This window comes from Caretta caretta, chromosome 6 (assembly GCF_965140235.1).
Source record: "Caretta caretta isolate rCarCar2 chromosome 6, rCarCar1.hap1, whole genome shotgun sequence".
Classification (NCBI taxonomy): Eukaryota; Metazoa; Chordata; order Testudines; family Cheloniidae; genus Caretta; species Caretta caretta.
Window position 1 is genome coordinate 38,249,952 of NC_134211.1, and position 13,871 is coordinate 38,263,822.

Below are 13,871 nucleotides of genomic sequence, written 5' to 3' on the forward strand. Positions count from 1 at the left end.
AAAACCTCTATGGCCTTTGGGAAAGTTTTAAAGACTCCAGTGCAACATAAGTGGCCTTCTAGCTTTGAAATATGGAGGGGGGAACTCTTCTTAATGTATGAGAGAGGGAACCAGTAATGGGTGCAAATAACTGCTAGACTTCCTTCTGTTTAATGTTTTACTGTCAGCCATGTTTCAATTCTAAAATCTTGAACCCATCACGGGTAGGGGCCTTCCTTTTGGAGCATTAAATTCAAATTCTATTCTACTTCACATCATCTGTTCTGATCTCAAGTTGACTGAGGTTCCACACAGCAGCAATTCTGCAAGTCTCAGGCTGCAGCCCTTCTGGTAACCACAAGTACATCTTTTTTTTAAAAAATCATCTTAAATGTTCTGCAGCTGGGTAGTCTCTGTTTAGGATTGATGTGGTTTTAAAAGCAAGTCCATCATTTCTGCCAGCAGAGGAGAAGAAATTTGCTCTCTATTTTGAGATTCAGATAAATCTCAAGAGTAGCTGAAGGCAGTCAAGTCATCAAACGAGAACAGACACAGTACTTGCATAATACCTATTACAATATGGCTAGCAGAGCCTATTTACGTCACAAGAATGGTTCTTCACACGAGTGAGGCACCAAGTTTGGTCAGATTTTCATGCCTATGAAGACAAATCTATTTCAATCCCAAAACTTTTCCTATGTCTATTCCCAGTGTCATCTTGGGCAGTAGCAACTCATTTTCTGAGAAGCAATGCCTGGAGGCACAGTGCTTTTTTCCAGTAATGGGTAAAGCTCCAAAGGTTCCAGAAACTGAGCACAGTTCATATAAGCATCCAAAAGTTCAGCTATTTAGTCTAACTATCTGAGTTGCTTTAACCATTTGGGCTCAAGTTTCACAAGGACAGGTGTTAAGTGTTGGTTGCAAGTTTAGACTGGGTCTTAGCATTTATCTGAAATCAGGTTTCCCCATACCACTTCCTTCATCTTTGTGAGCCTCTCTCTTTCTCCCACTGTCTTGCAGGCTCTAGAGAAATTTGTGTCTTGTTTCACAAAGCCGTATTTCAACTGAAAAGGCAAGTGTGAAAAATGTGCTTATTGTCTTTGGTAGGTATTGTGTTTATTCCTAGATATTTCTAAGAAATATCTTTACATGCTTCCCCCCTTCCCCTGTTATTTTGTTAAGCTGAGCCTGCATCTGTCAAAGCAAAGCAATGCATAAAGATAACACTGGAACAGACAGGTATTATTTGTGTTTTTTTAAATAAATTTGGTGGCATAAGGATTCTGATTTGTGGTGTAAACCAGTATTTACTGATAAAACTCTGTTTTGGAGGCAGGGGAAGATATATACACTGGTAAATATGAGTAATCTGCTTTGAGGTGCTAACTACTTGATTACTTTGAATTCTGTTCTCCTTTCTTGATGTAAGGTGGTACCCAGGATCTGGACACATTTAAAGGATAAGAGATAGCACGAACTAGAAAGGACAGATGGACCGGAAGGAAGGTGATTGATCCAAATCTAACACCCAGAGGTAGGGCTGCCAATTTTGGTTGGACATATTCCTGGGGGTTTCATCACATAACTATCTTTAATTAAAGATGAATCTTTAATTCCTGGAAACTCCAGGACAATCCTGGAGGATTAGTAACGCTACTGAGAAGTAACTGCTAGAGAAAGTTAGTGCAGCCAAAAGTATGAGTAAAGACCTCTAGGTCAGAGGAGAGAAGGAATGGTAGAAATACTGGAGACAGTTGCTGTTCAGAAGGTGGCTGCGTTGGAGAAAAAAGTTTGTGGTTGGGAAAGTAGAGGCTTGGTCAATGCTTCTTCAATATGCATTTACTGGAAAGGAGATAGGTAACCTATTAAGTAAGAGAATCCAATAACTTCAGAGAACCTTTGCAAAAGAATCTTGGACCTTCCCTAAACAGTTCAGAATCCCAGAAGCTTTTTTATTATTATTTGTTTCATGGTATCATTTCAAGAGTTCCAACCAAGATTGTACAGACAAGATAGTAAGAAGCAGCCCCCACCCTAAATAATTTATTTTCTAAGTAGATAAGGCACACAAAGTATTATCCCAATTTTACAGATGGAGTGCTGAGGTATAGGTAGATTAAGTAGCTCTTTTGAATGTTGCCCTTCAACCAGTCCAATCTAACATCTTAGAACAGGAAAAAATTGAGTGAAAACAGGATTAACAACATTTTTAATGTTATTTTTATCTTTTCACTTAACTGTCAGTACCTACTCAAAGAAGTTGGTTTTAGTGGGATCAGAATTCTATTTTGTTTTCTGTATAATTAATTGTGACTACATTGTCTGCAAGGAAAATGTCCTCTCCACATAATATTCTCAAAAATAGGACTACAAGCAATTCATTCATTGGTACTTTCAATAGAACTGGTGTTAGAATTATAGGATTGGAAGGGACTGGAAGGTTCATCTAGTCTACCGCCCTGCCAAGATGCAGGGATTTGCTGTGTCTAAACTATCCAAGACAGCTGGCTATCCGGCTTCTTTTTGAAAACCTCCAGTGAAGGAGGTTCCATGACTTCCATTGTCCTACTGTTCTTACAGTTAGTAAATTTTTCCTGAGATTTAATCTAAATCTGCTATGCTGTGGTTTGATCCCACAACCTCTCATCCAACCCCCTGTAGCAAGAGAGAACAATTTTTCTCCATATTTTTATGGCAGCCTTTCAAGCATTCGAAGACAACTATCATGTGCCGCCCCCATCTCCTATTTTCCAAACTAAAAATTCCTAGTTCCTTCAGCCTTTGTTCATATGGCTTGCATTCCATCCCTTTGATTGTCTTGGTCGCTCCTCTGGATCCTTTCCAGTTTCTCCACATACTTTCTATACAGCGATGACCAAAACTGGACACAGTACTCCAGCTGAGGCCTAGCCAGTGCTGAGTGGTACTATCACCTCCCATGACTGGCATGCTATGCCTCTGTTGATGCAACCCAAAATTGCATTTGCCTGTTTTGCACAAACACAATCACATTGTTTTGCAACAGCATCACGTTGTTGACTCATGTTGAGCTTGTGATCCACCACAACTCCCAGATCTTTCTCAGCAGTTCTGCGGCCAAGGCAGTTATCTCTCATTCTTTATTCGTGCATTTGATTTTCTTCCCTATGTGTAGCACCTTACATTTGTCTTTGTTGAATTTCATTTTGTTGTCTACAGCCGAATTCTCCAATTTATCAAGACCCGTTTGAATTTTAGTTTTATCCTCTAAAGTGTTTCCAACCTCCCCCACTCCCAGCTTTGTGTCATCTGGGAATATGATCAGTATGCTCTCTATTCCTACATCCAGGTCATTAACAAACACGTTAAACACCACCAGACCCAAGTGGCATTCCACCGGAATCTCTTCTGAGATCTCCTTCCACTCTGACATCATTCCATTAATAGTTACTCTTTGTTTGCGATTGTTTAACCGATTATGTAACCACTTAATGGTAGTTCTGCCAAGCCCACATTTCTCCAGCTTACTTATGAAAATGACATGTCAGACTGTGGCAAAAGCCTTGCTAAAGTCCAGGTATATTATGTCCACTGCATTCCCCCTATCCACCAAACCAGTTACGTTGTCAAACAAGGAAATCAAGCTGGATTGGCATGATTTGTTCTTAGAAAAATCTATGTTAGCTGCTAGTGATCATCCCTTCATCCTCAAGTATTTGCAAATTGAATGTTTTATACATTGCTCTAGTAGCTTGCCTGGTATCTAGGTCAGACTGAATGGTCATTCTTCTTCCTCTTTGTAAAGATGAAGCCCTTCTCCAGTCTTCCAGGATGTTTCCTATCATTCATGAATTTGCAAATATTATCACCAGTGTCTCAGAGATTTCTTCAGCTAATTCCTTTGGCACCCTGGATTGATATGTTCTTTACTTATCCTGATCTGCATCCCCTCTCCCCTTTATGATAACCTTGCTAGCCATCCAGTCACGTTATTTTTTGTGTGATGACTGAAGCAAAGTAGGCACTGAGCACCTCCTCCTTACCTTCCATTACCAGCTCACCTTCTCCATTGAGTAAGACTCACACCATCCCTGATCTTTTTTTCTTTCCCAAATATATTTGTAGATCCCCGTCCTGTTGTCCCTAACATTTCTTGCCAGTTGTAACTCATTCCTTATCTTGACTTTCCTGATTTTGTCCCTACATGCTGTGCTATTCCTGTGTATATTTCCCGAGTAATATGCTCTTCCTTCCATTTCCTGTCTGTATTCCTTTTGGTTTTTAGATAGCTAAAAAGATCCTTGTTCGGCCATGTTGGTCTCCTGTGGCTCTTCTTATCGTTCCTCTGCATCAGAATAGCTTGATGTTGAGCCTCTAGTATTACATTTTAGAACAGCCAACCCCTTTCAACTCCTTTTCTTCCTAATTGGTCTCTCCATGGGACCTTGCCTACTATTTCTCTGAGTTGGTTGAAATATGACTTTTTGAATCCAGTGTCCGTGTCTTGCTGTTCTCATGTCCTCCTTTCCCTAGGATCTTGAATTCTATCAGATCGTGATCACTTCCTCCCAAGTTCTGGACCACCTTCATATTCACAGCATGCGTTTCTGTTCTTAAGATTGTTAGGTGCTTTTGTAAGTCTTCCTCTAAATATTTTCCTAACAGTAGTTTTTCACATAGGCAATGTTGTAGTTGCCCCAGGAATGTTTTACAATTGGGATGCGGAGAGGATGTGGCCTACACTACTGTGACTAAGAGGGGCAATGATCTGGAAGATCATGAATGGGAGGTAAGGTAATGCTCAATAACCTCTATTAAATTGTGCTTCTATATTTTGAAGACGTTAGAGACCAATGCTCACAACGATTTAGGATAACTTCTTCTAGTACAAGAAAGTTCTCTGCCACCTTCTGATAGTATGGAAATTACTTCTTGGTGCTACTGTCACAGTTGCAGGGTGAGCTGTGCTTTAGACTCCTTTCAGTTCCTCTTGAATACACACCTCATGTGACAGGCCTAGTTTCCTACACTTCACTATTGGTGGAACCAGGCAGTCCAAACACTCAAGACTGGATGTGTGGACTGCAGCCCTCTGGTTCACAGTCACATAACCTGACAAGCCCAAGTGGGTTTGGCACCTGTAAGCCATTTTCCTCCAGGAGCCTGTGACAGAATAAGTTTGCAGTGACATAGAAACCGCTTCTTCAAAACAAATTTAGTATTTATTTGCCAAAGGGAACCCAGCAATTAGGAAAATAGGTTAAACAAAACAAAAAAAAAATCCTATACGCCTCATCTTACCTAAGCTTAACCACTCTATTCATAGTTCAGTTAGTTGCAACTTACTCCAGATCCCCCTTCTGAGTCTGAGAGTTGCTTTTCATCCCTGAAGACCCTCCCTGTAGGTCAGCCTCAGTCTTCTGACAATACCAGCCCCCAGCCTTTCTGCAGGGGAAATCCTTTAACTGGCCTGTGTCTTTTGATCTCTCTCATCTCATCTGTCTTGGCAAAACAGCAACACCATGCAGGTAGCTTCTTTACAGCTAATAGCCTGGCTTTTGTGTCTGCATGCTTGCTGGGATGCTGTTTACCTAGGCCATTGTTTTTCCTTTTCTGCTCGGTTCCTTACCCCTTTTGATCTCACCCTCTAGCAAGTAATTCATCATAAACACAGATGTATGCACAATATTCATAAAAAATAAGCATTATTTTCTAGTCTATCACAGCTACTTTTTCATTCAAATTAGATGTGAAATCCAGGAGACATGGGCTATTAAGCCAGTAAGGCCCTTTGTCACTATAACATTACACTTTCATGTTTTTATCACTTATTAAATTAAGAACTATTAGTTGTTTAAAACATTTTACTGTATAATTCTTATAATTTAGTTTTTTAAATCATTTAATTAAACCTTGAAAAACCTCTATTTTGTTCTTTTATCAAACTAGGCTTGGAATTATCAGATTTTTATCAGTAAATGTCTGTAAACATCAATTTCACCATACACACACAAACTGACAAAACATATTTCCATCAATCAAAATGTATAGGTAGGCAAAATAATAAAAATGTTGCTTGACCATTTACCTTAATTTAGGGATATTTACTTTGTAGGTTTTGACATGTGATGTTGACAATTTTATTGTAATGATTATAAAGCTTTAACTTTTTGAATCTCAATGTCTGTTATCATTAATGATAGTTTTTCCCCTCTCATTGTCTGGTCCCACAGTGTCCAACAACTGTGAACATTTAAAGATTATAAAAGCTTCAAAACCCATAATTTTGCATAAAAATTTAAAAATCAATAATTTTAAAAATAAACATTGATATTAGCCATCAAAATTATAAAACAATAAAAATCTAATTCTGCCATGCCTACTTGTAAACCAATAAAAGACATTTGGCATATGACAATGTCAAGAGAAATTTCAAAGTCCTTCAGCTTTCAAAGTCCCCTCTGCTTCTAAAAAAAATTCCCAAAACCTCCACCTAAATTAAGATTCCTTGGAGAACAGAGTAAAACCTATCCCAATAAGCAAGCTCATTGAAATACATAGTTTTCCTAGTTCACCTGCTTTCAGAACCTACAATGAGCTTAATCAGGGCTTGTCTACACCACGCAGCTTTTAGCGACAAGACTGTCGACACAGCCCTACCACTAAAAGTCAGTGTGCGTAAACGCTCTTTGTTGGTACTTTGTCGGCACTTTTGCCAACAAAATACTTCCAGCCCCGCGAGCAGCGTGAGCTTTCTCGGCAGGAGAGTGCTCCTGCTGACAAAGCCGCGTTCACACTGCCACTTGCATCAGTCTTTGTCTTTCGGGGGGGGGGGGGAGGGGCACTTTTTAAAGTACCCATGAAAGACAAAAGTTTTGTCAACAACTTCACAGTGTAGACATACCCGCAGAGCTGATGAAGAGTTAAATGTAAAGCGGGAAAACTGCAGAATTAAGAAATTAACATGAAAGTGGAATACTAGTTTAGTTAAAGGGTTTGGCCCTGCTCCCACTAGAGCATTAAACTAGAATGGGAGCAGAATTGGGCCCAAAATGAGGTCATATGAAGCCAAAAGATACAGTTGCCAGTCTTCACTGATGCAAAGCATGATATAGGGAATATGTTGAGAAAGCTCCAGTGAACTACAGACACTGAATTCAAAGCATGCTGCATTGTTTGGTATTCAGTTTTACTGAGCTGGCCCTGATCCAATCATAAATAAAATTCCTCGGTAAGAAGGAAAATGCATTTTAAAACTTATGCGTTGAAACACTCTTGTAAGCGTTTGCTTTCAAAAAACCTCTGATAATAATTTAACTTTATGGCTGGCCTTTCCTTCAGTTATTTGCAGTCAGAAGAGTGAGGGTTTTCAAATGCTAACTGTTATGGTGCCACAGGATTCATGTTCAGAGGATTCCTTTTTATTGTGCTGTAGCTTTGCATCTTTAAACTGACATTACATACCGCCCATCACTCAGATCGAAACTCATGACATCTATCATAGCTGAAGTATCTTCTAGATGGAAAGTCTTCACATTTTCCTATAAAACATCAGTAACTTGACACTCCGTATTGACACTTGCTCAATGGATGCCAACAACATTCCCAGCGACATTGCCCTAAAATGTTTTCTGAATAAATGCTAGCAAGAAGGACTCTTGAAATGTTTGACAGCATTTTATTAAGGAAACTTTTTTTGGTCAGATACCCAGTAGTACACCAATGGATCTTCCCATACTTCTCCAGGGTTTTGTTGGCTTTCCCCAGGGATTAAAGCTGATGCTACAGGACTTTCCTGGAAACTATACAAGGGACATCATGAACTTGAAAAATGTTCGCCCAGCGGCGCGCCAGCGGCAGGCCCTCACTCACTCCAGGTGTCTTTGGCACTGAAGGTCCCGCCACCGAAGATCCGGAGCGAGTGAAGGTCCCGCCGCCGAAGACCCGGAGCACCGGCAGGTGAGTAAAAGCGCCGCAGCGGGTGGCGCCTTTTTTTGGGATCGCTCCCCCATTCCCTCAACAGGGGAAAATTTAAAAGACGCCAAGACATTGACAAGGCGCCACTTCTGCTCAGTGGGGGAGCGGCCGCTGCCCCGCTCCCCCCCAGCTACGCCACTGAACAGGATTTTTTGGGAGGGAATTTGCTCCTATTCTTCCCCCACCCCATTGGAAGTACTGGAGAGGGGCTACGCACCATTGAAAAAGGAGGAGGAAACTTCTGACCACCCCCCAACACACAGAAGAGGTGCATCAGGCTTGAATGTTTCCTTATTGTCCACAATGTCCCTCTTGCCTTTCTGGAGAAGCCCTTCAAGATGGCAGCAGCCCGGAGTTACAGGTTATGCACCAGAGACATGTTTTCAGGCTCTTTAGCCGGGTCTTCAAATGATCAAAACCCAAACATTTCAGAGCAAAATAGAAAAACAGAACAGAGAACCTATTCAATAAACAGGGATTCTAAATGTACATTATTTTTAAAAGTACATTTAAACTCTTGGTGATCCTTTAACTGAGATCAACACTGGCAAAAGTTCCTTCTTTTCATTAGATTCAAGAAACTGAAGAAAAGAATAGTTATCCAAACACACTTTATTGTGAAAACTGCTTTAGGTACATAAGTCTCCACCAGATTATACCTCTCACTTTACCAGTGCCTCAACATGGGACACAATGTGTGCCAGACACCAGAATGAGGGACACAAACAAATTATTCATAGTAGAAACCTCAAAATTCTGTGGGATTATTTTCTTTAGTATAACTACTTCTGTGACTTCAGTGTCCTCATTCTTTATTTCTGACGGAAATATGTTCAACAATAAAAGTGAGGAGATGCCAAATTTTATGTAGAACATAGGGAACTTTGAAACTAAAATGAGTGACATCTCTCTCTCTCTCAAGCCTTGACTTGATTGAAGCGATCTCATAATTTCAAATGTAGTTCAGTTCAGCTTGAATCAAGAGATGAAATTTAAGACCACTCTTATTTTGAGCAATCTATCCCCCACCCTCGGGCTCTATAAGGATTAGATTTATGTATTTATTGCAATCAAAGATAAAAATAAAAAGGTTGCCTTTGACACTGGAAATTTTCTATTGCCATCAGCAACAATGGCAGCCACATGATCAGATGAAAATATAGAAGTAAAGTGTTCAACAGTTCTGTGATCATAATATATGCATGGCAAGCTGCTCTTATGCATCTGGTATAATATACTTTTTTAGTGATTACTATGTTTATATAAATCATTTACATTTAACACTTTTTTAAATCCTCTACATGTAAAACAAAACTTAACTCTTTTAAGCCAACTTTTGTATCTGGGTTGACAATGCCTGAATAAATCCGTGAAGAATGGGTTTGAAAGGAAAAGTTTCTGACCTTTCATGATGGCTCTGCAAACTGTGCATGATGGCACGGTTATCAGATGGCAAATGACTAAAAACCAAACTCATCACCCAAAACATCAGGCCTCTCATGTCAACTGCTATGCATTTAATAAGACTTTCAAAGACTTTTAACATCAAGGAATGTCATTCAACTGAGCTTCATAAAAAGGGATTAATAAAAAAAATGCAATCTTTAGCTGCTGGGATTCTCTTGAATAAATTTTATGCTCAATAATGCACTTAAATAGGCCAATATGTATCTTTGTATGAAAACTTGAGTTTTATGGAAGTAAATTGTGAAATGATTTGCTTGCCTAATTACAGTCATATTGAGTCTCTGGAAACAAATATATTGTCAAACGGTGTTTATTAATATTAAGAAACAAGTTCCTCAGTAATGGGACTTGACCAGAAAAAAAGCCAATACTTACGTACACACTGAAATAGTGTTACACACGCTCTTTCTAGTTTACTGTATCCAAGCAAGAGAAAACTTAAGATCACATTGTAATGAATGTTCATCTTGTAAGTATGGCATCTGATATTGCCATTAATATGAAAGTCTTTTCTGGGCCTCTTGTTTGTTTGTGTAAGGATTCCTTAGATCTGTTTGTTCCCTATTTTTCCTGAATATATGAGAGTAAATATGAAGAAGTTTTAAAGATCTCTTACGTGACTTATTCATATTTGTGTCTGACGGTAAAATTGGTAGATACAGAAGAGCGAATACACACATTGTTTGTGCTGGAAATATGAACAGTAATGATAAGAGTTGGATCCACTTGTGTTATTCACATCCCCAACTGCTTTTGCTTGAGGGGGAGGGGGTATTTTGTTTTATTTATTGCTAGTTTTATGAGCATACGATGAGATTGCTTAAAGGTGGTAGAAGAGCATCACACTAAAGCCAAAGTGATTCACTTAACCATATATACTGCTAATCTGGACTGACTTTCAATCCGTAAACCAGAGCTGACTGGCTCTCCAATTCCTTGAATCAATTCCTTCATTCATCCAATTGTGTCTCAAGAAATTAATGCTTTAAACATTCAAATTTATCATACAGTCACCACAGTTAATGTACTGATGCCATGTGAGCATTTAACTATGTTAATGTTTGTGCAGATTTGAAAGAATACAGAAGCATCATTCAAGGAGGAGAGAAAAAAAGAAGAGCAACAACTCCACTAGCATCTTCCTGGATTCATAAAAATCATCATCCATGTCCAACAGCAATAAGCATAGTCCCTAAGATATTATGATCCATAAACTGAAAACTTGACTGTTTCTATACAATTCAGCCATCCGCTCCTGCCTGAGCTTAAGATGACTTTCCTTTCATTAAATGTATTGCCAATTTGCACAGTTCTCACACAGGCCCTATTTGCAGAACGTTAATGCTTTCAAGTCCCACAGTCTCAACACAGAGTTCTGTCTTGTTGATAGTAAAATTCAGATACAAGACAGAAATAAATCATACTTCCAACAAATTATTTACTCTACCATCTGATGTTAGGTTACTATTATACAATACTGATGAAATCTTCAAATGCAAATCCAAATCCTAATATAATGCAAAAGCTATTGGAAATTTAATATTAAGCAAAGAAATCAAACACTCAAAGTCCCAAAATTTAAAAATTCAATGGGCCAAATCCTTACCTTGTGCTGAGGCAGAGTAAAGTGACTAAAATCCTCCCTTAAAGGGGTAACCAGAGATTCCCCTACACTGACGGCATTAAGTTGACGTAGCAGGTTCTATGTCTTTCACTCTGGACACGACTCTTACAATATAGTGGATGGTTCAGTACCAGGAAGGGGCACGTCTGGAGATCAGAGCACTTCAAGGTAGCGGAAGCAGCCTTTCAGCCTGTGTAACTTAGGCTACTTGAGTTATATCAGAGCCATTTTGGTGTCTAGCAGTCCCAGCAATGGGGCAGAAGAAACATGGCTCAGAGCTTGGTCCAGCTGAGGGGTTGTCCAAGGTTTCTCCAACAAAGTTAACTCTTTGAATATCCAGAATATTTTACAGTCTATACAGTAGATTAAATAAAGAGCAATTGAAATTTCACATGCTCATGGTCATTTTGGGTATTGTCTACACTACAGTTGCAAGTCTTCTTCCCAGCTCAGGTAGACAGACATACACTGGCTCTGCTCAAGCTGACACACTAAAATAGCAGTGTGGCCAGGGCTAGCATGGGTGGTGGCTTCGGCTGCCACCAAAGTACAAACTTGCTTGGACCCCTGGGTACATAGTCAGGCAGCTAGCCTGAGTCACCGCCCATGCCACTCCCGGGTACACTTCTATTTTATTCTGTCTACCTGAGCCAGGAAGCATGCTCCCAGCTGCAGAGTATGAATACCCTTTTTGAAAAAGAAACACCTTTACTTTGCCTACTGAACAGAAGCAGTCTGTAAAAGGAAATGTAAACAATAGCGTCACCAAGCTATGGAACACAGCACTGAAGGAATCATATAAACTATCCCATATAAACTATAGCACAGAGGTCCACACATGCTGCACACTTCGCAGTGTATGCTTGTCTGCTCTGAAGCAAATCAAGCTGTGAGGCCCACATCTGCAGAGGTCCCCGAGGCAGTGGTTTCACTGCACAATGGAAGAGACATGATTCTGACCCTCCCTCCACAGTGGTGCATCAGGAACATGCAGTATTGCAGACAAACCCTCGCTGGTGCACCTAGAGCTGTTGGCAGAACCATCAGTCCTGTCTTTGCCTGTGCTTCCCAATGCTGAGAGAAAGATTATGTCTCCCCCGATGCGTGACAATCTGGGCCTTTTCTCCCCCTCCCGCCCCACGCAAAACACACCACATAAAGGGAGGATGTTTTTGCCCTATAACTGCTCACTATGCTCCCAGTGGTATTTTCAAGAGGCCACACCTATATGAATATAAGACCAAATAAAGTTACTACACATTACCTAAAACCATTTGCACAAAAAGACATTTTAAAATTCATCCATTTTTAGACAGCTGCAGAAATAAAATAAAACCTACCACAAGAATGTGTGCCTACTCATATATTAATTAATATGTCAGCTATCCAAATTCTAGTGTTGGCCAGTTAGGTTACCACAGATCAGAATTTAACCCATATCCATTTTCTCTGTATTACTGTAGTTGGTGTTAGACTGTACCTCCCCTTCCCCCACACAAACACACACATTTAAAATTCCAATTTGAGGCTACTGGAACTTACATTTATATTATTTACAAAATTAAATTCCACTGTGATGACATCTGAAGTGAATTCAGAAGGCCCCATCGGATACAGCTGCAAGTGCTAATATTTGGATGAATTATCTAGTCTGATAAAGGAAAGACTGCTACAAGCATAATTAATACAAAAGCACATCAAACAATATTTCTAGTGCTTATAACTATTATTGTGATTTATTGTAGATGAAGTAGGTTAGATTGGGAATAGCGGGTTCACTGAGCTTTGCTTTTTGTGTTCCAGGAGATTTCAGCAGGAGCATGCAGATTTCAGCAGGCTGAGCAGAAACCATCGCCAGCATACAATTATGCAAATTCTTTGTTATTTTCAATTAGTCTGAGTTAACTCTATATCGAGTGTACTCCCACGCTATAAAGTTAGCTTTGAAATGTTTGTTCTTGTTTAAAATCAACATTGTTCCTGTTGTTTAATAATAAGAGACATAATTATCAGGCACTTTTCTATCATTTCATTTTAAAGATGTCTGATTTTGATTGAGACAAACGAGCTTCCCAAACACTTCAACAATCTCATCTACCTTTGATACTATTGCAGTTTTCCAGTTACTTTTAGTGTTAATGGTTGAAATATTGGATTGATTCTTCCTCCATCTAGTAAGCAAGTAGCAGAGGAAATAGAAGAAATGCATGACAAGGGTGGTGAGGAAGGATTAAGAAGTGGAGAAGCAGTGTCTTAAAAACAGTCATAAAAGTACTAAAGACTGATAAACATGCTGGACCTTCTGCAGCTTAAGGATGACTGCCTTAACTCTGCCACAGTCCAATGGAGCTCCAAACACTGCATACAGATTAGTAAGTGTGATAGCAAATAAACTCGTCAATAAAATAGTCAGAAATTATTTTAGCCAACAAAAAACACACTGCACTGCAGCACAGATAAACCACAGAAAGAAGAACAGATCTGTACTTACAGAGGAGCAGCTGGACTGGACTGAGCAAGGGGTGGGGGAGTCAGGAGTTCTCAGTTCTACCTCCAACTTGGTCACTGACAGAAAGTGCCTTGAGCAAGACACTACTCTAATGCTCAGTGACATCTGTAAAAACAGGGATAAATAATTCACACTCACTTTTAGAGAGAACTTAGTTACCTACAGAGGAAAATCAGTATATTTATAAGTGATTACTTATGAATACTGCAAAAAATTATTTTATATTAAAATCCTCAAATTCATAAGAGACTACAGCATGGTTTAGATATGCTATGGACATGCTATGCAATCCAAAACTTAGCCAGGTTTACTAAGAGGTTTGAATTCCCTAGACAG

At 39.5% G+C, this 13,871-nt stretch overlaps 1 long non-coding RNA gene across 1 annotated transcript in view; it reads right to left on the reverse strand.

Moving 5' to 3' along the window:
* Positions 1 to 13,632, reverse strand: part of LOC142072334 (uncharacterized) — a 64,608-nt gene extending 50,976 nt beyond the window's left edge. The window contains exon 1 of the long non-coding RNA XR_012668726.1: positions 13,518 to 13,632. This is a non-coding gene — a long non-coding RNA (uncharacterized LOC142072334). The remainder of the gene's footprint in view (positions 1 to 13,517) is intronic.
* Between the last annotated feature and the right edge of the window lie 239 nt (positions 13,633 to 13,871).